Genomic DNA, 27,658 nt, shown 5'->3' on the forward strand with positions numbered 1-27,658 from the left:
GAATGGCCTGTGAGACTACTGTGGCTGTACACGTTGGTATATGAAAAACCAAAACCCGCATAAAACAGCAATTTGATAGGCCAAAACTCCACAAAGATGTGGCGGAGTACTGCAGGAGTTGCCACATGTGCCAGGTTGAGGGGAAACCCCAACCTACTGTGAAATCTGCACCCCTAAGTCCTGCATCGGTGTTTGGAGGAACCTCCAGCAGAGGGCTGGTGAACTGTAAGGAATCCCTGCCAAGAACAAAAGGGGACAGGCAGGCTGCAAGACTGGCAAAAGGTTAGAGAGGAAAGGGGAAAAAGGGACAAAGTGAGCAGGTTAACGGAAGTCCGGGAGGAATCCCAGATGAAAACCCCAAATGTCCGGTCAGCCAACCTCAATATGTTTGTAAGTTAGACCTCACATCCTCCTATGTAAATACAGACACCCCACCAGAGTGGCTAACAGCATTTTCAGATTTGCAAGAACCTGCAGAAACAAAGAAAGACCTCTAAGGGGCAGAGAAACCATGAAGGTGATGCCTCACCTAATCGAAGTGCTGCAGGGGAGTGCAGTAGAATCTGGGCAAATACCTACAAGCATGAGTGTCCCAGAGGACAAAGGGAATATTATAAATTCTCCTACACAGTCAGCACGAAAGGGAACCAACCATCCCATAAACCCTTGCATGACTCATCAAAGCACTGAAAGAGAGTTCAAGTGATTCCACCCACAGCTGCTGCCCGTGAGCAGAATTCCAACCTCGGGCTAATTAAATCTAATCCTCCCCCTGCAAACCTCAACAGGAACAAAGACACCCTACGCAGTCCTGGAAATGTGCAAACTGAAAAACTTCCCCAAAAACCACATGTTTATTAGAATGCCAAAAAGAGCAGTTTAAAGCAGCACTGCTACCAGAAAGAGATAGGCTGTAGCAAATTTTAGGATTCCTGAATGAACGAGAGAGATTCATGTGTGTATTCCTGTAACTACTCTTCTCTCCAGTCCCTTTTAATGAAATGCCCTTTAAAAAAATCACATTTCATTCTGCTGCATGTGGAGGTGTCATGAAGACCCCCAGCTGCCAAGAATGAGGCATATTAATTTTGTCACATGAACATTAATTTTACACTGTTGCTGGAATGAAGAGATGACTTGTTTTCAGAGGTCAGCAGTGGCTGGAAAGCATTTGCATGCTAGGAGACATGGCTTGGAGAGACAATGGGAACTGCTCACTGATTCACTTAACAGAGATTGGTCTGGGCAATGATGATCCACATCTTGTCAGTGTAAGAGACAGCACTACATAAATGCAGGACTTTGTTAAAAAAGTGAGTCACATGACTAACCTGCTGGCCCAGGTCTGGTTTTGAACTGCTCACAGGGCAGCTTGGGTCAGACTGCAGATTGTAACTGAACTTGGAAGAAGAGAGATACGCTCTCCCTCTCTCTCTCACTAATCTCCGGATCCGCTGAAGTCATTAAAACCTCAAGAGAGAAAAGACTCCTACACCGAAACAGGTTTTAAAGCATCCACTGGGCCCCAACGAAACAGCAAGACTTACCAGCAACCAAAGACTCTACATTGAACTCAAAGGAACGTAAATAGAAACCCAGCTATTGCCTCAAACTTTTCCCCTTTATTCTTTCTACTTTTTCTGTCTCTATCTATGCATGTGTTTATCACGTATGCATGCTAGCATGGTCATGTTGCATATTCGTAGTCGTTAACCAAATTAGAGTTTAAGATTAATAAACTTCCACCTTTCTTGTTTAAATCTAAGAAAACCTGTCTGATTGATTTCTTTGCCTCACAAATGGAAAACAGTGAACAAGGATTCACTGAGGGGGAGCTAAAAGCACAGTGGGTTGAATTTTACAGGCCCTCGGCGCCACGGATCGCGGTGTGGGGGCCGGTAAAATTCTATGGAGAGAGGCCCACCTCAACCCGCGATGTCGAGAAGGGCCTGCTGCAAATTGCCAGCGACGGGTGGACCTCAATGTGCTCCCCCGTCGCACGGCAGCGGCACCACAATTAGAATATGTTAAATGGTACTCACCTCTGCAGATTATGCAGTCCGTCACCTCTCACTGGATACCTCCAGATTTTTTGCTGAATGGGTGGCCGTCACATGCCATCCCATTCACAATTGGAAAAATCGGCGGGTCCTCAGAGGCAGAAGTTGTCGCCAGCGGAGGTAAGTTCTGTTATTCAGGGATATCACTCTTCATACTGGAAGGGGAGAAGGGAGGGGGGATATTCAGGGGTCTCACTCTGCATACAGGAAAGGAGGAGAGAGGGGAGATATTCCAGGGTCTCACTGTGCATACTGGAAGGGAGGAGAGAGAGGGGATATTCAGGGGTCTCACTCTGCATACGGGAAGGGAGGAGGGAGGGGGTCTGGGATTACTGGAGGGAAAGCTCTGCAGGTGTGAAGGGAGGTACTGTGTACCCTCTCTCCATAAACAATGTATGCTGTGCGTTTATTTGTGTGTGTGCAGGAGCAATGGCACTACCTTAGTCACCCTGTGTGTGGGGAGGTGCCAGAAAGGGTAGGAGTATTATGGATGGTGGGGGCAATTGATCCAGCTGGTAGGATCTTGATGTGGTCATGCTGTGCCACTCAGTGTTGGCTAAGATGGGCAATGCCATGGCACGCCACATAGTTGATCCATGAAAGCAGCCGATGTACCCGTCAACACCAATCCCTGCCCTGTTAGGAATCTTCGAATACATGCAGGGTTCAACTTTATTTATCACATAGAAATAGGAATGACTCATCCTACATTGCGTGATCCTCTGCACCTGAGTATCCGTATGCACCAGAGGCAAAATCAACAGGCAGGTGCAGTCCACATAGAGGCCCCCAGTTGTGAGCAGCAGCCTCCAGAGGGAGCTCACCATTATGATTGCCGTGCCCCACATGACATGCCATCGGATGTCAGATCACCAGTGTCAGCGGCGATTGCGCGTGTAGTGAGGGTGGTGATCCGTCTTTGTGCCCTTCTCAAAGATGACCTGCAGCCCATGGGCTTCGGTGGACATCCTATGCCTTTGGTCCTCATAGTGGCAGTGGTTCTCAAGCTTGACGCCTATGCAGCCTTTCAGGGGTCCACCAGAGACCTTTGTGGGGTCACACAGTCAGCAGGGCACCACTGCATCAGGGAGGTCACTTATGCCCTGCACCGGAGGACCTGTGAGTATGTCCGCTTCAGGTCGGACGCTCACAGCCAGGCCCAGAGGGCCATCGGTTCCAGCACCATTACCAGCAAACCATAGGTTGTAAAGTTCATAGACTGCACTCATGTGGCCATCAGGCCTCCCGCCAGGCTACCACCCGCAGGAGTCACCAGTAAAGGAATTCTCTCAATTTAGGTGAAGCTGGTATGCGATCACCACAGACGCTTCATGCAATTCTGTGCCCACTTCTCAGGCAGCCGTCATGATACCTGGGTCCTGTGCCAGTCTCAGCTGCCACCGCTGCTCACTGAACTGGCTCAAATGGTGGGGTGGCTTCTTGGAGATAAGGGCTACCCTTTGCAGACGTGGCTCCCGACACCAGTGAGAAACCCAACCACTGCTGAACAGGATAGATACAATGCCAGCCACTGAGCTACATGAGCCACCATTGAGCAGGAGATTGGCATGCTGAAAGAGCGCTTCTAATGCCTGTATGGATAGGGTGATGCCCTGTACTACGGGCTGAAAAGACCAGCTCCTTTCTTTGCTGCTCTGCACAACTATGCACCCAATAGGGGCCAGGCCTGGCATAATGAGGAGAGACGTCAACAGGATTCCTCCTCGGACTATGAGGACAATGAGGACCTACAACAAGAAAGACGCATGGGAGGGCAGATGGCACCCAGGCTCTGCATGCAGGGCGAGCAGTGATCCAGGGATATTCGGCAGTGGTTTATCAGACAAAGGCTGTCTGCTCGATAGGAACCGACATGAGCTCTGCAAGCCACACATCACCCTTGCTCACCTGCTGTGCACCAGTCCACATCTGCAGCATCTCTGTGTAAACCATGAGAGGCAGCAGCTGACTGAGCCAATCTCCATGTCACTGCATCCGTGAAGACGCTCATGAGTAATGGTGGCATGGCAATGATGTTATTGCTCTCCTGAAGGGCCAACGGTGCAAACGGATGTGACATTGGCACTGCATGCTGGCGCACATCATTCACACAGAGAAAAGGACCCACATGTTGGTGAGGAACATTTAGTGAAAGACATATTTACATTGCTGTGACACCCGTGCAGTCCCATTTGTGTCAGTGTGTTCTCTGTAAACCTGTGTAATAGCTTTTATGGTATATTTAAGTCTCATGCCCTGGAATGTGCAAAATTAAGATTATTCAGCCATGTGTGGCACGCCTCAAGAAGGAATGTCACATTTGAGTCGAAGAAGAGGATCGCAACTTCACAGGACACTGGGACATAGCAGGGTAAGTATGTGGAGGCAAAGTGGAAAGTGCTGGGGTAACTCAGCAGGTCAGGCAAAATCTGTGGAGAGAGAAGCAGAGTTAACTTTCAGGTCTGTGAACTTGGACAAGTTAACTCTGCTTCTCTCTCCACAGATGCTGCCTGACCTGCTGGATTTCTGCAGCACTTTCTGCTTTGCTGCCATATTGACAGCAGCTCCACTCTTCAGCAGACAGGTAAGTATTCTTTGACTGCTGTCAGAAAGCAGGTGCTGGGGCGTTTAAAATCAAACCCCAGCACCTGCTGCACAGCTGTCAAAAGGTCTCTCATTGCGCTGAATGTCCCGCCTCTCCCCACGTAATATGGGGAGGCGGCTCAGTGCCATGATGCTAATAAGTCCCTGCACGCAATATCAAGGGGCTCTGCAGCGGCTGCTAAATGTGGGCACCCCGCTGAGTTTAAAGGGCGCCGCCACACAGCGCAGCACCCAAATAAAATTCAGCCCAGTGTTTTTAAAATTAAACCCTGTTACTGTTAAACCAGGCAAAGGCTGAGAGGGAACCCCTAGGCCCCTTTCGCACCTGTTCGTATCAATGGCATCAAGGAGCCCGAGCAAAACTGGAGTCAATGGGAATCAGGGGGGAAAATCTCCACTAGCTGGAGTCATACCTAGCACAAAGGAAGATGGTTGTGGTTGTTGGAGGTCATTCATCTCAGTCCCAGGGCATCATTGCAGGAGTTCCTCAGGGTATAGTCCTAGGCGCAATCATCTTCAGCTGCATTATCAATGACCTTCCTTCCATCATAAGGTCAGAGTGGGGATTTTTGCTGGTTATTGCACAATGTTCAGCACCATTCGTGACTCCTCAGATAATGATGCAGCCCATGTCCAGATGCAGCAAGACCTGGACAATATGGGCAAGTAACATTTAGTTTAGTTTTAGTTTAGTTTAGAGATACAGCACTGAAACAGGCCCTTCGGCCCACCGAGTCTGTGCCGACCATCAACCACCCATTTTATACTAATCCTACACTAATCCCATATTCCTACCACCTCCCCACCTGTCCCTATATTTCCCTACCACCTACTAGGGGCAATTTTATAATGGCCAATTTACCTACCAACCTGAAAGTCTTTTGGCTTGTGGGAGGAAACCGGAGCACCCGGAGAAAACCCACGCAGACACAGGGAGAACTTGCAAACTCCACACAGGCAGTACCCGAAATTGAACCTGGGTCGCTGGAGCTGTGAGGCTGCGGTGCTAACCAGTGCGCCACTGTGCCGCCCAACAAATACCAGGCAATGACCATCTCAAACAAGAGAAAATCTAACCATCTCCCCTTAATGTTCAATGGCATTATCATTGCTGAATCTCCCATAATCAACATCCTGGGAGTTACAATTGACCAGGAACTGAACTGGACCGGCCACATAAATACCGTTGCTACAAGAGCAGGTCAGAGGCTGGGGATTCTGTGGCATGTAACTCACTTCCTGACTCCCCAATGCCTGTCCACCATCTACAAGGCACAAGTCAGGAGAGTGATGGAATACTCACCACTTGCCTGGATGGGTGCAGCTTCAACAACACTCAAGAAGCTCGACACCATCCAGGACAAAGCAGCTGCTTGATTGGCACCCCATCCACCATCTTCAACATTCACTCCCTTCATCACCAACACACAGTGGCAGCAGTGTGTACCATCTACAAGATGCACTGCAGCAACTCACCAAGGTTCCTTCGACAGCAAGTTCCAAACCTGCGACCTCTACCACCTAACAGCGCAAGGGCAGCCGATGCATGGGAACACCGCCCCCCACCCCCACCCCCGCAATTTCCCCTCCAAGCCACACACCATCCTGACTTGGAACTATATCGCTGTTCCTTCACTGTCGCTGGGTCAAAATCCTGGAACTCCCTTCCTAACAGCACTGTGGATGTACATATACCCCAAGCAGTACAGCAGTTCAAGAAGGCAGCTCACCGCCACCTTCTCAAGGGCAATTAGGGTTGGTCAATAAATGCTGGCCTAGCCATTGGCATCCACATCCCATGAGCGATTAAAAAAAAATATGCAAACAAACTCCAGCATCCTCACTGAAGCCAATTCCTCCAGCATCACAACCATGATTATGAGAAATCAACCCTGCTGGTCTGGACACTGCATCCGCATTCCAAATAATCGACATCCGAAGCATATCCTCTTCTCACAACTTAAGAATGGCACCCAATCCCAAGGAGGAGAAAGAAAATGTTTTAAGGACACTCTGAAGGTCTCATTGAAAAGGGGACAAATTGACATTGGTGCATGGGAGGAACTTGCCACAAACTGTATCATGTGGCAGTGCCTCATCCAGCAATCCATAACATAGTCAGAAACTGACCGCATAAACTCTGCTGCGGAGAAACGACAAAAGTGGAAGAAGAGAGAATAGAACCCTAGCTTCAGAACCCCCTTCCTTAGGACAACTCCTGTCCACTCTGCCTAAAGAAGTGTGGCTCCAGGATTGCCCTGCTGAGTCACTTAAGGGCAAATAAATCATGAAGCCTGGCAGATGTCACCCTCGTTTCGAGGGACTGACAACAACAACAACAAATATATGTAAGGGACCTAATGCCTGATGGGCGAGGAGGAGTAGGGGTGTTTCCTCCAGATCCAGGTAACCCTGTAAACTACCGCCACCCACAACAATCTGTTTAACTCCCCAATTTGACCCGCCCATGCTATAGTCAACCCCCAATCTCCCCATTATCAATGAATGCCCCCACGATATCTTCGATCCTACAACTAAACAATATCTCCGCTTGCCCGTCCCCCACCCCCCCCCCCCCACCCCGCCATCTCTCCTCCACCACCAATAATGCTTGTTTTATGCAGTTGTCAAGGGTGCCTGAAAAATGGCCCCACTTAGGAGCTGGATCTGGGCCTTGTTGCACCCACGTTATGCTCATAAAACAAATACAAAAAAATCTTACTTTTACATCGTAGTTTTAGAGATAGAGGATAAAGCTATTCCAGATGCCCCTAAAACCATATCCCAAGTTTCCAACGTCACAGTTTCTGCATAGCTAAGGGAGGTAGTGGTCCCAGATACTTTGTATTATTTAATCAATGATCTGGCTTAAGAAGTGGAAAGAAGTACAGGCAATCCCAGCTGTTACTGCATGTGAATTGTTGTAAATTTACTTTACATTTTGCAAACATTTGTGATTTCTGGTCAATCTATTATCTCCTGCAAATGTAGTTTCCAACAATTCTGACACACAGTTATCAGTGAGTCATTAATAATGAATCATGTCCTACACCCCAAGGACTGCAGCGGTTCAAGAAGGCAGCTCGCCACCAACTTCTCAAGGGCAATTAGGGATGGACAATAAATGCTGGCCTAGCCAGTGACACCCACATCCCATGAATGAATAAAAAAAATCTAGGCTGTTTTGTTCCTGAGTTAAATATTTTTATGCAGCTACATTGCAGAGGGTAGTCCAGTTACCTCGGCTCCAAGGACTTATGGAAGATAACCAAATCTATTTCAAAGTTTAAGCCAACCTCACACTCTTCCCACAGTCACAAATTGGAGTTATTGAACGACTGTTGCTAAAATATTCTCTGATAACTTCTGAAATCCAAAGGGATAGAAGGGAATCGGAAGAAGAGGGTTTAAATTTTTGTTTATGGAGTGCTTGGAATTTTTGTATAAAGGTGGGTCTCAAAGATTTTGTGTATAGGGGTCTTGTTCTTTTTGTTCATGTCACATTCTTTGTGCATGATAGGGTTCCCATTTTGGGGTATTGGGAAGCCTTGTCTTTTGAATAACAGGATTTTCATTTCCTTTTTATGTGGTTGGGTGAAGTGGGGGTAGCGGGGGTGGGATGGAGTTAGTGGCTTTGCTTATGTGTGTATCAGGGACTTGTATTTTTGTATAATTATAGATGGTTCACTCAATGATTTTGATGTGCATTCAGGCCCCAGCTACTAAAGATTCAACATTTCTGGCCTATAACATAGCATGACCAGTTTATAAATTTTCTGCAAGAGTATGATTAATGCAGAACCACCACAAACATCGCTTAAAACAGATGTCCAAATTTCTTTAGGTATTTTACAGAGCACAACATTTCAGTATAGACAGGTTGTAATTGAGGCTTTAATGGATTTAAAAAAAAAACAGATCAATAAGAATCACAGGAGCACATACTCACATACCTAAGTAGGTGAAGCATATCAGGTAGGTTTTGCCATTTTTTTCTTCATACTTTATTCTTTATATGCCTAAAGATTCTTATCACCAAGCAGTGCTTGTTGACAGGCATGAAGCTAATGGTATAAATAAAGGTGTCAATCTTAACTCCTGGAATGGTAATCACCAATTGGACTCAAATCTAAAGTATATTATTCAACAATGATGCAGGAGTGGCTCCATATTTCCGTTTCATAGGATGTGACAAGGGGAATTTTTTGAAGAGGGCTTTGTAACAAAGAGTCAAGTCTAGTAACCCTTGACTCTTTGTTAAGAATTTTCTACCCTATGATTTAATTGTACTGGCGAGAAACGCATTCTATCAGCCACTTATTCAACCTACATTTAAATACCATAAGAGGTTAAAAATTCTTAACTACTGTAGCAATTCGAGGCTTAGAGATGTAAGATTTCCAATTTCATGGCACAATGCACTGCATAAAAGGATTTTCAATTATTGAATTGTTGTGAAAAATAACAAGAATAGTAACATGAGTACTTATCAGACTGGGTGTGGGTTTAACAAATACTAAGTACACTACTACTTAAAGGGGGTAATTTTAACCCACAAAAACAGGTTGTGAGTTAAAATGTTAAAAATTTCAAATCCATACCAAGCCACTTCGAGTTTTATAGGTTTTATAGGAGGCAAGATTGGGGTGGACAACCAATCTGTTCTCAAGTGTGGGGGGTGGGGGGGGGGGGCGTGGGGATCAGTCATTGAAACTTTTAAAGGAGGCTGCATGAAAGATTTCTACTTTTAACTCATGTCAGCTGGGTTTCCCAGGCCTCGGGAAATCTGACAAGTGAAAGGAAGCAAAACAGGCTGGATCTGAGGTACGTGGCTTCATAGCACTGTTTGCATGTTAGGAGGAGCAGGAGTGTTTCCTCCTAACCCAATAAGCTAATCTTGTATTATTATAAAAGCAAAATATTGCAGATGCTGGAAATCTGAAATAAAAACAGAAAATGCTACAAATATAAGTTGTTGTTGAAATATTCAGCAGGTCAGGCAGCATCTGGAGAGAGAAGTAGAATTAATATTTCAGCTTGATGACATTTCGGCACATAGGCTGCATCTAAACATTGTTTCTTGTGAAGGTCCTGATTAAAACTTCATGAGGTTCACGAGAAATCTTAATTCATGGAAGAGGCACAGAATCTGGTGAACTACTGCTGTCTTAATATCCTTGCCAAATCTTAGATGGCTTATGGCAGGGCAGTTGTACTGGTGTCTGAGCCATACCATACTTGCCACCACTGAAGCATTCAGTAACACTTTCAGAAATCAAGCCAGGACCAAGAGACTAAAAAAGAGGCATGATTAATCAGGTTTTTACATGAAAGGGGACATTAGAGACTTCTCCTAAATATACTTCATTCACCTGAAGTGGCTATCTTTTATAGTCTGAATGAAATTAGGTACCTCATCCTGAAAATCCAATAAATAATGTAGAGTCTAAGTTCCTTGACACATTAAGGGATTGAATTCAGTATACTAGTAACAGAACTCAAGCTTTTTTCATGTAGTTGTATTATTTTGAGTGGAAAATTTCTAAGAATTAAGATGGTGATCCCTGAAAGTAACTAACCTTATCCTGCTGAACTATCTTGTCATCTTCTCTGCTGAGGTAAGATAAAATATCTCAAGAAGGGGGAGCAAGTCTGAAGACCAAAGCTTTGTTAGGCTAAACAATGAGAGAAGAATCATATTGGTTCATATTATCTGATAATGATCATATCAATAACTTCATAGAATGTCTATATTTATCAAAACGTAACCACAGCAACCTGGGACAGAATTAAATCACGTAAATCTGTAACTTCCAACTGCTCTGCTTATTTAGCTGGGAAAAACAGGGAAACTACTTCTATTTTCAAGGCTGTTTGTGATGTTTGCTGTCCTATGAGGAGAGATTGAGTAGACCAGGCCTATATTCCCTAGAGCTTAGAAGAATGTAATCTCATTGAGGCATATAAAATTCTTAAGAGGCTTGAAATGGTAGATGCTGGGGGATGTTCCCTCTGGTTGGGGAATCTACAACTGGAAGTCATGGTCTCAAAATAAGGGGTCGGCCATTTAGGACTGAGATGAGGAGAAATTTCTTCTCAAAGTGTTGTAACTTTTTGGAATTCTCTACCCCAAAGAGCTGTGGAAATGTTATTGTTGAGTATATTCAAAATAGAGATCAATAGATTTTTGGATATTAAGGGAATCAAGGGATATGAGGATAGTGCAGGAAGGTGGACTTGAGATAGATGATAATCAATGATCTTAGTGAATGGTGGAGCAAGCTCGAAAGGTCAAATAGCCTACTTCTGCTCCTATTTCTCATGTACTTAAAGAAGAAAACAACAACACAGGAAATCTAAATGATAACACAATGAACATAAGATATGCGACAGCACATTCCATTTAGTAAGGTACTGTTCTAATTACCTTTCCATTTCATTGCATTTCATTTAAATGACTAAATCAGTATAGTAGGTCACAAGCAAACCCATAGCCTGCAGGAAAAAGACCCAAAGTAGTTGATTATGGTTTGGTTTAAAAGTATCATGACTCATACAGCATCAGTTGTCATAGAGAATACCAGAGCAGTACAGATGCTGAAGATTATAGTTTTATGCTTCACAGAAAATGTTAAATATTTGTTAACTAACAAAACAGTAAAGGTAATTTGATAAGAGGAGACAAGACATATAAATCACATGAGCTGACAATGCAGCATCACTAATGATCTGTAAATGCCGACAAGACTTGGTTCAAATTATGGCCGTGCGTGCAGGAACCGCAAAGGACTTGAAGAAACAGCTGCAGTGTCATATCACATCAACTCAGCTTCCTGCTCTGCAATGTTAATTTCAGTGCAAAGTGCACTCTTCTGAATTTTGCCATTTAATCGGCATGCTGAAGTCAGAGAGGCCAGGTGACATTTGGAATAGTTACTAACACATGTTCCAGTATGTTATTTGTATGCCTGTAGCTGCCCTGCTAACAAAACAGTTGATTGCCAAGCAGCTGTAATCTGGGGGTGGAAATGCTTGTTTTTTTTTTGCTACAAAAGTTAAATAAAAAAAACATAATGGAAGCAGTGCAATTCTTTTGTGGGCTTGGAATTCAATGTTCTGGCTGTTTATGGCGCTGTTCCCTTGTGAACCAAGTAGTGGGTCTGTGTTCATGTTCTATGCTGTAAATGAATGGAAGGGGGGAAAACATGGCCCTGATTTTAACTGCCACCTCCACCTAGTTTATGCCAGGCAGGGAGTTAAAATAAAGCCAGTCACTTACTCCCTCTGCTCTTGCTGTTGTCCCGCCATTTCTTGATGTTAACTTGTTCTTTTGAGCAGCCAACCTGGATGACTGCAGAAAGAAAGCAGGGTCCTTCTTTAAATGTACAGATGGAGTCCGATGCTGTCAGTGGATTAGATCTGTAATTTAAAAGGAAGCCTGTGTTGTGATATCACTTTAACAGTTTGAATACTTCACACATCACCACAGGAAGTGATGTCAACCAACAGGTGATAGTTCAGTTGGAGTTGTGTTGGTCATCTAGTCACATGTGTATTATCGAGCTCTCTTGCAAACCTGTTAATACACAATAATGAACCCACTCTTTAACTACCATTCAACTCAAGATCACTTGCTACCTTATTGCTGAAGAAAGCAATAACATAATATGGTGGCAGCAGTCAGATGTGTATTTGAAGACCACAGCATGGTGGCAGCAGAATGCATCGAAGTAGCAGTACTGCAGAGAGGCTCAGCAACAGTGTTCAATGGGAACAGTAATCTTGAGTGAGACATCAGGATCAGTGATCTCTCCCCTTGGAGTCCATTGAAGAAAGGTGAACGTGATGCATTGTCAGAGGTAGTGGCGGCACGGCACTGTCAGGTTCAACAACCATCCCCTGAATTTGGGGCTTAGGAGTGTATGAGTACACAAAAGGGGGTTGTTATTCTGACGGTAGCTGGCAAGAAAAGCAAGGAATTGGGCAGAATCGGGCTCTGGAAAAGCGAGCAGAGTCGGTTCACATTGGGGCTGAGGAACGGCACTGCGATTGCATGTTGTGTGTTTTCCCGTTGTAATCACTTAGTGGGTGGAGTCTCCCAAATCTCAGGCCGAAAGCCCACAGTGCAGGCACTAAGTTCACTGTGTGGCTAAAGTCCAGCACTGTAGATACAGTCGCCCTGCATTTTTTTTCCTTCAGGGAAATCCAAAGTTTGTGAGAGCTAGATTCTTCTCGAAGCTACATACAAAACATGGATAATCTCTCTGAAAGTTCACAGGAGTTAACAACTTTCAGAATTCCATTTGGAATATATTGTTTTTTGTGGTTACTGTTTGGTTTATCAGTAAGCCTGGATTTATTTCAACAATGGATGGACCATATCACGGAGAATGTTCCAGGGTGTCTCTGTATTGCAGGCGATATAGCAGTAATGGGCAGCACAAAAGAAGAGGATGACAGGAATCTGCACATGTTTATGCAAACAGCCAGAAAGGAAGGCCTTGTATTCAACAGCAAGAAGTGTGCTATTAACATGAGACACATCAACTTTTTCAGCTCAATCTACTCTGACACAGGCATAAGACCGGATTCCAACAAGGTAGAGGATATTCAGTCCATGCTTAGTCCACAAGACAAGGAAGACTTACAGAAACATCTTGGCTTATTTAATTTCCTAGCTCCCTACAGCTCAAATTTTTCTGAGAAGTCTTCATCTCTACGGGAACTCCTCAAAAGGGATATGCCATTCCCATGGCATGAGGATTATGAGCATTTGATTTGCTGAAGCAATCACTGTTGATGGAGGCATGTTTACAGCATTATGACCCGAATAAGGATACTATTCTTGAAGTAGATGCTTTGTTAAAAGTTCTCGGAGCGCTTATTGCAAGAAGGTCGTCCAATTGCTTTTAGTCCAAAAATCTTATCACCCACACAGTCTAACTACTCCAACATAGAAAGGGAAATGCGAGCACTGGTATTTGGGATCACCAGTTTTCACTTATCTCTTTGGAAAGCATTTCATAGTCGAGACGGGTCACAAACCATTGACAATGATATGGCAGAAACCACTAACCAGCACACCAGCTCAACTACAATGGATACAAATTAAGGAGCAAGGGATGACTGTGAGGTCAGATATAAGCCTGAGAATCTTATGGTGACCTCTGATCTCATTAGCAGATTACCCAGTCCAAGAAAGTGTGAGGACATTCCATTAGATGTCGAGGTTGATGAAGTCGACATATAGCTGGAAGATGTATACCAGATAGATTTAATGCGTTTTAATGCACAAAGGAAGCATAAAGAACTATAGGAAGAGACTTCCAAAGACCCAGTATTAAATGAGTAATGGCAACTCATTGTCAAAGGATGGCCTGACACAATACAAGAAATTCCTACAGAACTCATTATCTTTTGGCCATACTGAGACGAGTTGGGGGTTTCTAGTGGCGTGATCTTCAAAGGAAGACAGGTATTAATTACACAAATGCTTCGCCTTGACATTCTTTTACAGTTGCACCAAGGTCATATGGGCATTGAGAAGTCCAGAAGACTTGCATGTGAATTAATAATAACACTGAGTGAGCAGTACGATTAAGTGATGCATGCCAAGAGCATCAACCAAGCCAACATAAAGAGTTGCTCCATCCATATGAAGTTCCGTCACATCCTCGGTCAAGGATAGTCACTGACCTCTTCTCTGTTAAAGGTGACGATTGTCTATTGGCTAACCGACTACTTCTCCAAATTCCCCATGATCCGTCAACTGAAGGATACATCAAGCACATCAGTTGCTACCACTATCAGCGCAATCTGCAGCTCATTTGGTCTCCCGGAGGAGATAGTATCGGACAATGAACCACAATACACCACCAAACCATTTGAAGACATGCATACGAAATGGGCAGTGAACCATGTCACATCATCATTGCATTACCCTAGGTCGAATGGCCTCGCTGAAAGAATGGGACGCACAGTCAAATCACTGACTGTGAAGTGTTGAGAAACAAAGCAAGACCTGCACGTAGCCATGTTGCACCTAAAGGCAACACCAACTGGCACAGGATTGCCATCACCTGCTGAAATTATATATGGAAGGCAAATCAAGACGACTCTTTCAAGTTATCATTTCATGAAATCTTAATCAATGCAAGACCAACTGTTAGCAAAACACGAAAAGATGAAAGCTGTGCATGATAAACATGCAGGCATGGAACTTCCACCATTACTGATTGGACAGAAGGTCAGAGTGATCCATCTGCAGGAGGGAACGTGGTTTCCCGCTGATGTGTCTAAAATCTGCCATGAACCAAGGTCATATGAAGTTACCACTTCTAATGGCGCAGTACTAAGAAGAAACAGATGTCAGCTGAGGGAACTAGCTACCAACATTGTGTCTGACAAACATATTGCTTCAAGAACAAGTTCACATTCCAATCCACAGAATGTAGCGAAGAAAAGTGACAAGTATAACGCTCAGGCACAGGATGACTGTCAGAACACACACAGGTCAAGAGAAAAAACTTGACATATCTAGCTCTCAACCAAGCTACACAGTGACAAGATCAGGTCGAGTCAATAGACCACCTGTACGTTATAGAGACACTTGACATGAGAGTCAGTGCATATGTAAATATTGTTCAAAACTGTTCTGTTTCATTATGCACATAGTTTATCTTTTGTGTATCTCCATTTTAGGAAAGGGGGATGTTGTGATATCACTTTAACAGTTTGAGTACTTCACAAATTGGGCTGGATTTTACATTGTCGCCGCCGAAATCGGCAGCAGCGATAAACAATGGCGGCCCACACGCGCGGTTGTACTTCACAGAGCAGCCACGATATTGGACGCGGTGGCTCATTTAAATGGCCGGGGTGGATTGGCACCCCCCCAAGCACATGAAGGAGGCAGGCGGTCTGTCCCCAGCAATGGTGTCAGGCACCACTGCACAGGTGCCAGCACCATTTTTAAAGGGCCTCGAGCCCTTTCATTTAGCTTATATCTTTTGTGATGAAAACCACACATGCCAAGAATGAGGCATATTAATTTCATCACATGGAACATTAATTTTAAACTCTTACTGGACTGAAAACATGGCTGCACACGCATTCTAACAGGACAGTGGCTGGAAACATTTGTATGCTAAGAGACAGTTGCCTGGAGAAGACAATGGAACTGCTCCCTGATTCAATTAACCAAATGGATTTTGATCAAAAGACATTGAGTGTGTCAAGGTCAGCATTCCAGCCCCCCTACTAGGGATGTCTACTAAGATTGAAAGAATCCACAAAACCTCGCCAGGCAGGTTGTTTAAAAAAAAGCTAGTCACATGACTGGCCTGCTGGCACAGGTTTGGGTTGAATTGTGTTCACAGAACAGTTTGAGGTCAGACTTCAACTGAACTTGAAGAGAGAGCATCTCTCCCTCTCTCTGTCTCACGAAAAGAGAAGACTGCAGCTGGATTTCAAGAAGACAGCAGAACCCTGTCTCTCTCTCTCTGTCTCTCTTTGTCATGCAAAGACAGGAACCCACAGAAGAAACTAAGCCACAAGACATGAAACCATCGAAACAAGTTTGAAAGTGTGTACTGGGCCCTAACGAGACGACAAGTTTTAACTGCAACCAAAGATTTTACATCAAACTCAAAAGACAGTAAATGAACTCCAGCTATTTTTTCAAACCTTTCCCCCCGATTCTTTCTCCTTTTCTGTCTCTATCTGCGTGTGTGTACATCGCCTATGCATGCCAGCCTGGTAGCGTTGCATATTTTTTGTAGTTTTAACCGAATTGGAGTTTTAAGGTTAATAAACTTGAACCTTTCTTGCTTAAATCTAAAAAAACCTGTCTGGTTGATTTCTTTGCCATTACATTTGGAGAGCAGTGAACAAGGATTCACTGAGGGGAAGCTAAAAACACGGTGTTTTAAAAATTAAACCCTGTTATGGTCAAACCAGGAAAAGGCTGAGAGGGAATCCTAAGACCCCTTTCTCACCTGGTCGAAACACTTTAGAGGGATAGTCATTTAAAATTTATTCAAAAAAATAAATACATTTTTCTAGCCCCTTGCCCACCCCCCAATAACCATACAATTCGTTTCTTGCCCTCTCACCCCAAAAATACTTACCTTGTATGCCTGACTTCACCCCCACCACCCCCACCACATAATTCATAAACTTTTATCTTCATCGCTTCCCACCATCCCCTACACCAGTCACATTAGTTTTGACCCCGCTCCCACATACCCCACCCCCACGCCGCCCCGCACTGAAACACTTACCTGCTCTCCCCTCCCCACCAGTGTTCTGCCTTAGATCACTGGACAGAGATCCGAAGGTGCAGGAGTGCCAGAACGGCCAGGACGGCGGGAGCGGGTAAGTAATTAATTCATTTGTTTTACTAAATGAACATGGTTAATTTTTGATCCCATTGCCGAGCAGCGGTAGGGGGGCTGCCACGAGGCCTCGCCACTGCCGACAATATCGGGCTGGGCCTTCCTGGCATCGAGGTCCTGCCAGAGGCATTTTCTGGCTCCCCCCACCGCCCTCACCCCCTGCCATGACACCCAATGTCGGGGGTGGGGGGGGGCTACAAAATCCAGCCCATCATCACAGGAAGTGACTTCAACCAGCATGTGATAGTTTAGTTGGAATCTTGTTAGTCACCTCGTCACATAAGTATTGTAGAGCGCTCTTATAAACTTGTAACTTCACAATAAAGAGCCCACTCTTTACCATTCAACTTAAGATTGTTTGGTGTATCATTGCTGAAGACAGAAATAACACAACAGCCTGAGCAGAGGAACAGTAATAGAACATTACAGCGCAGTACAGGTCCTTCAGCCCTCGATGTTGCGTCGACCTGTGAAACCATCTGACCTACACTATTCCATTTTCATCCATATGTCTATCCAATGACCACTTAAATGCCCTTAAAGTTGGCGAGTCTACTACTGTTGCAGGCAGGGCGTTCCACGCCCCTACTACTCTCTGTGTAAAGAAACTACCTCTGACATCTGTCCTATATCTATCACCCCTCAACTTAAAGCTATGTCCCCTCGTGTTTGCCATCACCATCCGAGGAAAAAGGCTCTCACTATCCACCCTGTCCAACCCTCTGATTATCTTATATGTCTCTATTAAGTCACCTCTTCTCCTCCTTCTCTCTAACGAAAACAACCTCAAGTCCCTCAGCCTTTCCTCGTAAGACCTTCCCTCCATACCAGGCAACATCCTAGTAAATCTCCTCTGCACCTTTTCCAAAGCTTCCACATCCTTCCTGTAATGCGGTGACCAGAACTGCACGCAATACTCCAGGTGCGGCCGCACCAGAGTTCTGTACAGCTGCAGCATGACCTCGTGGCTCCTAAACTCGATCCCCCTACTAATAAAAGCTAACACACCATATGCCTTCTTAACAGCTCTATTAACCTGGGTGGCAACTTTCAGGGATTTATGTACCTGGACACCAAGATCTCTCTGCTCATCTACACTAATGGCTTCCTTATCCACAGCATCTGTGGAGAGAGAAGCAGAGTTGACCTTTCAGGTCTGTGATCTTTCATCACAATGTTCTGCTGAGTATTTCCAGCATTTTCTGTTTTTATTATCGATCACATTAGTTTTCCACTACTTCCCTCTATGTTCAATCTTGACTATAGCAACACTTGCAGGAGAAGACAAGGGTGTGAAGCATATTGTGGAACATCCTGCACCTAGAAAGAAAGTGCCTTTCATGTCCACCGGACGTCCCAAAGTGCTTTACAGCCAATTAAGTACTTTTGAAGTGTAGTCACTGCTGTAATGTAGGAAACACAGCAGTCTATTTGTGCACAGCAAGCTCCCACAAACAACAATGTGATAATGACCAGATAATCTGTTTGTGTGATGTTGATTGAGGGTTAATGGCCAGAACACAGGAGATAACTTCCCTGCTCATCTTCAAAATAGTGCCATGGAATCTTTATGTCAGCACTTGATGAGTAGAAATTTCCTCCAATTAAATATTGCGAAGACTGAAGCCATTTTTTCCACTCCAAACTCTGTTCCCTAGCTACTGACTCTATTCCTCTCCTAGCAACAGTCTGAGATTAAGCCAGTCTGCTTGCAACCTTGGTGTCACATTTGACCCCGAGATGAACTTCTGACCTCATATTTGTGCCAACATTAAGACCAATTATTTCCACTCTGTAACATCACCTGACTTCGCCCCGAGTCAGCTCATTTGCTGCTGAAACCGTCCTTCATGCCTTTGTTACCTCTAGACTTGACTATTCCAATGCACTCCTGGCTGGTCTCCCACATTCTACTCTCTATAAACTTGAGGTCATCCAAATTTCTGCTGCCCATGTCTTAACTCGCACCAATTCCCATTTTCCTGTCACCCCTGTGCTCGCTGACCTACATTGGCTCATCCTTGTTTTCAAATCCCTTCATGGCCTTGCCCCTCCCTATCTCTGTAATCTCCTCCAGCCTCACAGCCCTCCAAGATATCTATGCTTCTCTTATTCTGGCCTCTTGTATATCTTTGATTTAATCACTCCACCATTGGTGACCATGCCTTCAGCTGCCTAGGCCCCAAGCTCTGGAATACCCTCCCTACATCTCTCCGCCTCTCCACCTCACTTTCCTCATTTAAGACACTCCTTATAACCTACCTTTTTGACCAAGCTTTTGGTCATCTGACCTAATATCTCCTTTTGTGACTTGGGTGTTATACTTTGTTTTATAATTCTCCTGTAAAACGCCTTGGGGCATTTTATTATGTTAAAGGTGCTATATAAATATAAGTTCTTGTTGTTGTCATCGTAAGTTGTTGTCATCCACCAGAGAGGACAGATGGGGCCTTGGTTTAATGTCTCATCTGAAAGACGGCACCTCTCTCATCGCAGCATTCCCTCAATGTCGCACTGGAGTGTCAGCCTTGATTTGTCTGCATAGGTGTTATGTTGTAGATGGTGTTTGACACAGCGATGGCAAGCTGGCTGCATGGGAAATATGTTTTTTGTTCACTGATTCACAGGATGTGGGTGCCATCCCTAACTGCACTTGAGAAAGTGGTGGTGAGCCACCTTCTTGAACTGTTGCAGTCTGTATGGTGAAGGTACTCCCATAGTGCAGTTTGGTAGGGAGTTCCAGGATTATGACCCAGAAATGATGAAGGAATAATATTTCCAAGTAACTTGGAGGTGGTGGTGTTCCCATGCACCTACTGTCTTGTCCTTCTAGGCGTTAGAGATTCTGGGTTTTGGAGGGTTTATTACAATGCAAGGTTTGACTGTCTATTATCTTGGCTGACTTGGAGAGGTCAATTAATTTCTCCTGGTATTGAGTAGCCTTGTAGAGGTTGCTGGAAGTGGCATTCCTTACTAAGGCCTCCTTTTTCCACATGTCTATACTGTTTCTTTCATTGGCCAAGAAACGGGGTAGTTGCTTGCCAGATTAGAGACAGTAACACCTCAAGTGAACTATCATTAAATTTGTGGGGTCAATGCTGTGGAGAAACATTATCCTCATATATTGTATTGAGCTACATTGTTGCAGACACAAAATGCAATAGCAATGTTAGGTCTACACACTTCCCCAAGAGGACATCATCCTATGGAAGTTGTTAATAGTGCTGGGAGTCTGCAATGAACATGTAGCAAAGGCATACCGGGAAAAATTGGGCTGATTTTGGTGTAATACTGACAGGTGGAAATGCAGCTTTGTATTATTTTGGCAGTAAACCTACCTGTGCAGGTAAATAAGCCATGTAGAGAAAATATGAATGTTAGATACATGTTAAGAAGGTGGTTGATATGATGTCACGTATTTATTAGAAAAATGAGGGCAGACGGTATTGAAAAAAATAAAGCTAGATGAATAGAGAGATGCCTGGGACAGAGAGCAAAGAATAAAAATAAGTGTATGATTGTTCAGATTGCAGAACGTGGGCTAATGGTTTCTTCCAGGTATCTGTGCTAGAACCTCTTCTGTTTTCCCTTTAGGTAAAGAATTTGGACATTAGCACAAGAAGATACTGTTTGTACCAAAATAGGAGATATCATAAACTGTGAATACAGAAGATTACAAGAGGATATGGGCAGGTTATCAGAGTGGGCAGATCAGTGGAAGATATTCAATATAGAGAAACATGAAATAGTATATTTTAGAGCAAAAGAGTGGTGATAGGAAGTCGAATGTTAAGAGGATGGGACGGAAATCTAGGGGCTGAATTTTGTGAGCCCATCGCAGTTCCTGGTGGCATAACCAGAAGCAGGTTCTGTCGCCACATGTCACCCATGTGGCCGGACACTTAGCATAATGGAGTCATAGGGTGGAATTTTATGCTCTCCCCCGCAGTGGGTTTGGAGGTGGGGAGAGCATAAAATCGGATGGGATGATGCCACCACCATCCTGCCTCCGCTGAAATATAACCCGGAGCGGGAAGGCCTGTGATCGGCCTTCCCATCCCGCCAGCAATTGAAGCCCTTAACTAGGTAATTAATCCCCAGTTAAGGGCCTCTTCCTGCCACAGACGCAAATACCCGTGAAACGACCAGCCCTGTTAGCGCATGGGAAGCACAATAGGAAATAAACGTGCGGGCTGCCTCCCGGTTCCTGCGGGATGGGGTGGGAGGGGGGGGGCGGTTGGGGTAGGGGCGATGAGGAACACCCCCCCGCCTCCCTGCCCTTACGCTAACCCCCCTTCCCCCTCCCCTGTGACACCAATCCCCCGAGAGCCCTCCCACACTGATCTAACTGAGGTCTGGCTTCAGCGATGTTCCTTAGCCTCTAGGGTGGTCACCTCCAGCAGCAGCCACCACCTCCATATTGGTGCTGCAGCTGCCAGCCTCTGATTGGCCTCCAATACAGGTGCTGGTGCCATTTTTAAAGCACTCCCAGTCCTCTTGTTTTGCTGCCTTTCTGTAAGGAAGTAAAACTGGAATGCTGCTGGACTCCTTTGATTGCAGTTTGAACTGCTGGACCCCTTGCAACACTACTGTCGCTGCTGTTTCCTGGGACTACTGGATCCTCCCACAACACTACTGTCATAGCTGTTTCTAGAACTGCTGGATCCCCCTCCAACACTACTGTAACGGATATTTCCAGGACTACTGGACCCCCCTGCAACACTACTGTAACGGATATTTCTGGGACTACTGGACCCCCCTGCAACACTACTGTCACGGATGTTTCCTGGGAATATAGGACCCCCTGCAACACTACTGTCACGGATGTTTCCTGGGAATACTGGATCCCCTGCAACACAACTGTCACAGATGTTTCCTGGGAATACTGGACCCCCCCGCAACACTACTGTCATGGATGTTTTCTGGGACTGCAACTCCTGGATTCCCCCCCCCAGGACTGCCGATCGTCAGAACATCACTTGATCAAACTGGGACCTTGACTGAGGCAAGACACCAGGTGGCCCTCCAGTTCTATGATGCCTCTCTGGAGATTCATCCAGGTTGCAAGAGAAAGGTGGGAGGTCATCATTCCAAGGAATTGCAAGAAGAGGTCCTCCTGCTTCACCAAGCAAGCCTGAATGGAAGTCATGGAAGGAGTCAGCAGCCGTGGGGTCACCGCCCCCCCACCCCCCTGAACTGTCTCCAATGTCAAAAGAGGGTCAATGACCTCCTTCACTCTACTGAGGTGAGTTTTCCATGCCTCTCTCCTCTTTGAGGCTTGCATGTGGCTACCCAGGAAGGAGCACTGCATTGGGTGGGACTGAACACAAAGAGGCTACCAAGGTGGGTTAGGCATCACCACATCCTGGCAGATGCATGGCTGCTTCTCGGTGACAGGCCACCTTCTTTCACAGCTCAGCCCCATTACATCCCCTGAGAGCGGGCGTAGGAAGAACCATGGAGGAAACCCCATCAGGGGATGAGGAGCTGCCACCAGCATAACTGCTTTGTTGCTCTTCATGTGATGTCTCACTATGTCCCTCTTTCCATTTGCAAGATAAATGGGGCCATAAAACCAGGGAGATATCGAGGACTGGTGGAGGAATCCCTGATCTTTGTCCTCTAATGATGGCTGAGGAGGAGGCTCGAGAGCTAGTGGGGGCCCAGAACGGCTGTTTAATTATGGATAGTGAGACTAGAGTATCCGAACAAGAGAGTGAGGATTGTGTTCATGTGACCTCTACCACACTTCTGGAGATCCACATCATTTACGGTTAGCATGATGAGATCTGCCAACCTAACACACAAATGTTTGTGTTCTCTCATGCAGGTCCTCAAAACGCCAGAGGCAAGCAGAGCCGCTGTGACAGGGGGCCTGTGTCAACCTCTGAGGAGGAGGAGGAGCAGCCAGAGGATGCACCATCACATTATTCTCCTGCACCTTCCACCAGCACAGATCCTTTCACCTTGGTGTGTTTGTGCTCGGATTTAATTCAGGGTCACAAACTGGTGAGAGCACCACACAGTCGCTGTCTGAGGCTGTGACAGCTGAGGTTACTAATAGTCAGAGGAGTGTGGGAGGCCAAGCCTATGCTGAGCCCCAGGCTAATGACGAGCCACTGATGTCAGCAGCACAGGGCATGCTGGACTTGCAAACAGAGGTAAAGGAACATCTAGTGGAGCTGCCAGAAGCAATACGCGGCCATGAGCCGACGATGGAGGTGTCCCTCCATGACACGAGTGCTGCCATGTTTCCATTGAGCTGGTGGCGACCCTCATGGAGAGCCAGGGCTCAATTTAGGAGTGGCAAGGTGAGAGAAGGACGAATTGCCTGGTGTCTTCTCCATGTCCCCGTCCTTCTCTGGTCAGCAGGGAGGTTCAAGTGAGCCCTGATATGGAGGAGGAAAGGCTGACCTCCACATCTGGAGGCTCTCCTCAGGATGCTATGAGTGTGGACAGCGGCTCCTCAACCAGTGAGCCCAACTCCAGTAAGCTGCGATGACGAGGCTCCTGTACCTGCGTAGCAATTGCTCAGCCAGCCAGGGCCCTCCAGGCTTCAGACACCCAGAGGATGGCCACCAAAGTCATCCCAAGCCAAGGGGCAGTGTGTTCAGAAGCCTGTCTCCATCTCAGTTGCGAGTGCAGGGGTCACACTGCATAGAAACATAAGGAAATGCATAAAAAAGAGCACCTAGATGCACCTGGGGACTCACAGGTGTATTATATTTGCCCTTTATATTGTTTTCTAAAATTAGTGTTAGAAATAGCGTTCACTTTCATTGTTGTAAATTGCTCATTTTTTCATGCCTGAATTGGGAGATGCTGCCATCAACCTTGCTCCCTCAATGGGCTGCCAGGGTGGGCACAGTCCGCATTTGGTAAATGTCTCAGATGTATCAGAGTGCATGGTGAAGCTCGGTGCTAGGCACAGAATCAAGGTAGAATGGAGGTGACAGGTGGAATACAGTGAGGTGAGTCTTTATCGAGTCCACTTTGAGAGGCCATCATGGTGGAAGGAACGGGTATGTGTGAGATTGTCTCTTGCTTTCCTTGCGCATCTCTCAATGGCCCTGGTCTCCACTGCAAGGGAATCAATATCTAGTGGTGACAGCTCAGTGGCCTCCTCCACGTCCTCCTCGTCAGATGGGGACTGGTGATGAATCATGTCCTCATCATACAACTCCTCCCTCTGCAGTGCTAGATTGTGCAGAGCACAGCAGACCACCACGATACGTGAGACTCTCATTGGGGCATACTGCAGGCCTCCACCAGATTGATCCAGGCACCAGAATCTCAGCTTCAGTAGCCCAATGGTCACTCAGATGGAACTGTGGCAAATGTTGTACTTCTCCTCTGTGGAACAGCAAGGGTTCTTCACAGGTGTGAGTAGACATGTCTTCAATGTAAAGCCCTTGTCCCTGAAAATCCATGCCTCAAGGCAAGCAGGGGGCCAGAAATTCTGTGGCATCTGGTATGTAGGTGTCGTGGCTGCTTCCCAGCTTTCAATGGTCACAGACCAGTTGAACGTTGATGGAATGGAAGCCCTTTCTTTTGATGAAGGTGGTTGGCTGGTCTGTGGGAGCCTTGATGGCCACATGCATACAATCTATCACACTTTGCACCTGAGGAAATCCAGCGATGGCCCTCTTGCCCTTACTTTCAGCTTCGGTTTGGTAGTGCACATAGTCACCGATCCTCTTGAACAGAGCATTGGTCATTTTCTTGATGCAGAGTGAGCTGCTGCTTGGGAGACCCCACACATGTCTCTGGTGGATCTTTTGAAAGAGCCAGAGCCATAGAAGTTGAGTGCCACCGTGATCTTCAGGGCCACTGACATTGGTTGTTCACCAAAGCCCATGGGTCGCAGCTCGTCCTGCAGCATAGCACATAAGTTGGGGATGGCCTCCCTGGAGAGCAGCATTCTTGGCTGACGCTGACGCTCGGACATTTGGAGATAGCTGGGTCGAGTCCGGTGCACTCTCTGGTGCGGGGGTGGGAGGTGTGGGGGTAGTCCCTTCTTGGCATGGCTGGCTGCTGCCTCTCTCCTATCAGTGCTTCACAGGTGGGTGCAGCTACATCCTGGCCTTCCCTCCCTCTGAGCTGCTGCTGCATGGTGTGAGGGTCAACAATGACAGGGTGCATGAGACCCATGCCAGCTGATCAGTAGCCCTCCAGAGTGCTGCCCTTGCAGAGACAACTTGCCTTGGCACCTTTCCTTTTGCTATTCCCCTCAGAATATGCGCTAATGGCCCTCAGTGCCCACCTTTGCAGATAGCCCAGCACCCGAGATATAGCGCAACCGACATTTGCACCCGAGATATTTACCACTGGACACTTGCACTTGAGATATAGCCCACTTGGGCAGAGAGCCCAGCACTGCAGACCCACAATGGCCTCTGCCCCACCCCCCACCCCACCCCCTTAGCCAATGTTCCTGCGGCATCACTGAGGCCTCACCTCTGTGCCGCCACTTTTAAATGGCTGGGGATCAAAAGGCAGGTGACTCCATGTGCTATTGACAAAATCTAAAACACCCCAATAAAATCGCGATCACTTCCATGGAAATGTATTGAAATGAGCTGCTCAGCAATTTAAATGGCAGTCCCGCAACATCAGGGCAGCTGACGCCGGCTCCGAGCTTTCCCGCTGCTGACAAAATCCAGAACCGATGTCACTACGTCGGGTTTGAGTGAGCGCGTCCATCCCGATTTTTTGTCCCCCATTGCCTCTACTACCACCCCTTCTGGTTGCACAAAATTCAGCCCTAGTTGTGCAGATACATAGTGAGCAATTTTCAACTGCTGGCCACCCATTTCCTATAAAAAAAAAATTGACAGCCAACAATTGAAAGTCAGGGAGCATCTCAGCCACCCAATTAATGCCTAAAGCCCTCCTGATGCACTTTTCAGGCAGGCCTGTAAATGGGTGAGCAGCATGTCCACTTCAAACAGGAGGGAGGCTGTTTTAAATGCAAATAAGGGTCCTAATGTAGAATGTAGGACTCCAATTGCAATTTTCAAGTACAAATGGGCAGAGCATGCGCTGCCCACAATTTGCTAATTTGCACCAGGCATCAAGCAGCCTAACCAGGGGTCAATAAAGGGATCACAAAGGCAACTCAAACAGCCCATGAGTTTTTAATCTTCATTATAAGGGAAATCACATCAGCACTAAATGTATCTGTCTGGACCAGGCAGGTAACAGAGGAAAGAGATTAGAAGGTGTTAAGTGCTGACCATCCAGCAGGATGGCTTCAGGAGATGCATTCATGATATTTTGATAAAGATCATCATAAAAAGGACAAGATCGAAGGGTTTGGCACTGCAGTTATGTGAAGAAGGACGGGGACTGGTCATCTCAGGTCCAGGCCTACAATCAACATTGGTAATGACCGGCTGTGTGGGTGATTGCAAGTTTTCAGTCAAATCATGAAGGGGTTTGTACTGTGGGGGCTGCAGTCGAGAAGGAGGGTCAGGAACGGTCATCCTGGCTCGTGGATCTACAATTCTCACCGGAAGGGCCAACTGTGTGGAGGATTGTAAGTTATCAGCCAAATCCAAGGGGTATTTGGGGCCGAGAGTTATAAAAGAATTTTATGTGTAGCAACCAAATCCTGGGAGGGTTTGGGTTTTGAATTGAGTGAATTTGGGGCAGAAACATGGGGTTTTGCCTGTGGTTTTTTTTTCAGAAAGGTTTATTTTATAAGTCATGGGGACTTGTGTGTTTGGGTGAGCAACGAGGTTAAATCGCGGAGGGATTTAAATCGGACTAACCAATCAAGGTGCCGTGTGGTGTCCTTTAAATTAGTTTAGAGGTCTTTGTAACAGGGTGGTAGGAGTTTTTTTTTAAATAAACAAATTTGTGGTTCAGCCTAACCCTGTGTCGTGTGCAATTTTGTTCTTGTAATTCCCAAAGTCCAAGAACTGTAGTAAGTGGGTATGGGAACGGAACCTCTTACAGAGTTTGGACATGGGGCAGTAGCTGGAAAAGACAGAAGGTTCAGGCATGATTGTTTTGAGTAGAGGGGTGATAATAGCAGTCTTGAAAGGCCAGGGAAAGAACTTGAAGACCAGGCAACCGTTAATGATGATTAATAGAATTAGATAACTGGCGTATTTGCGTGATGAGGTTAGTCAGTAGGAAGTTGTCAGCGAAGGAAGTGACTCTTGTGAAGAAGATGAACAGTCTGTGTAGAAACTGTAGAGTGATACTGGATCATGTGGGAGTGTCGGTGAAGAAGGCTGGATAGATGGTTCGAATCTTTCAGAAACAGTAATCTATCAGCAACTCACTTTTAACATTTGAGGTGAGAAGAGTGCCGGAGAAGGCAGTTTAGAATTAAGCAGAAAAACTTTGGGTTTTCCATAGCCTTTGGAATAATCCTAGAATAGAAGGAGAAGAAAAATTTAGATGAGAAAAGCGAAAGCTGAATATTGCTTTAAATGATTGCTTACTGCCAAACCTGGCTCAAACAGACCAGTCAATTATTTGGTGTGATCCCATTTATGAAGAGTATACTGAGACAAGAATGATGCTGGGAGAACTACGGGGATGAAAGATCGTGAAGAACTTGAAGGAGATAAAAGTATCAATGTCAAA

This window comes from Heterodontus francisci, chromosome 4 (assembly GCF_036365525.1).
Source record: "Heterodontus francisci isolate sHetFra1 chromosome 4, sHetFra1.hap1, whole genome shotgun sequence".
NCBI classification, from domain to species: domain Eukaryota; kingdom Metazoa; phylum Chordata; class Chondrichthyes; order Heterodontiformes; family Heterodontidae; genus Heterodontus; species Heterodontus francisci.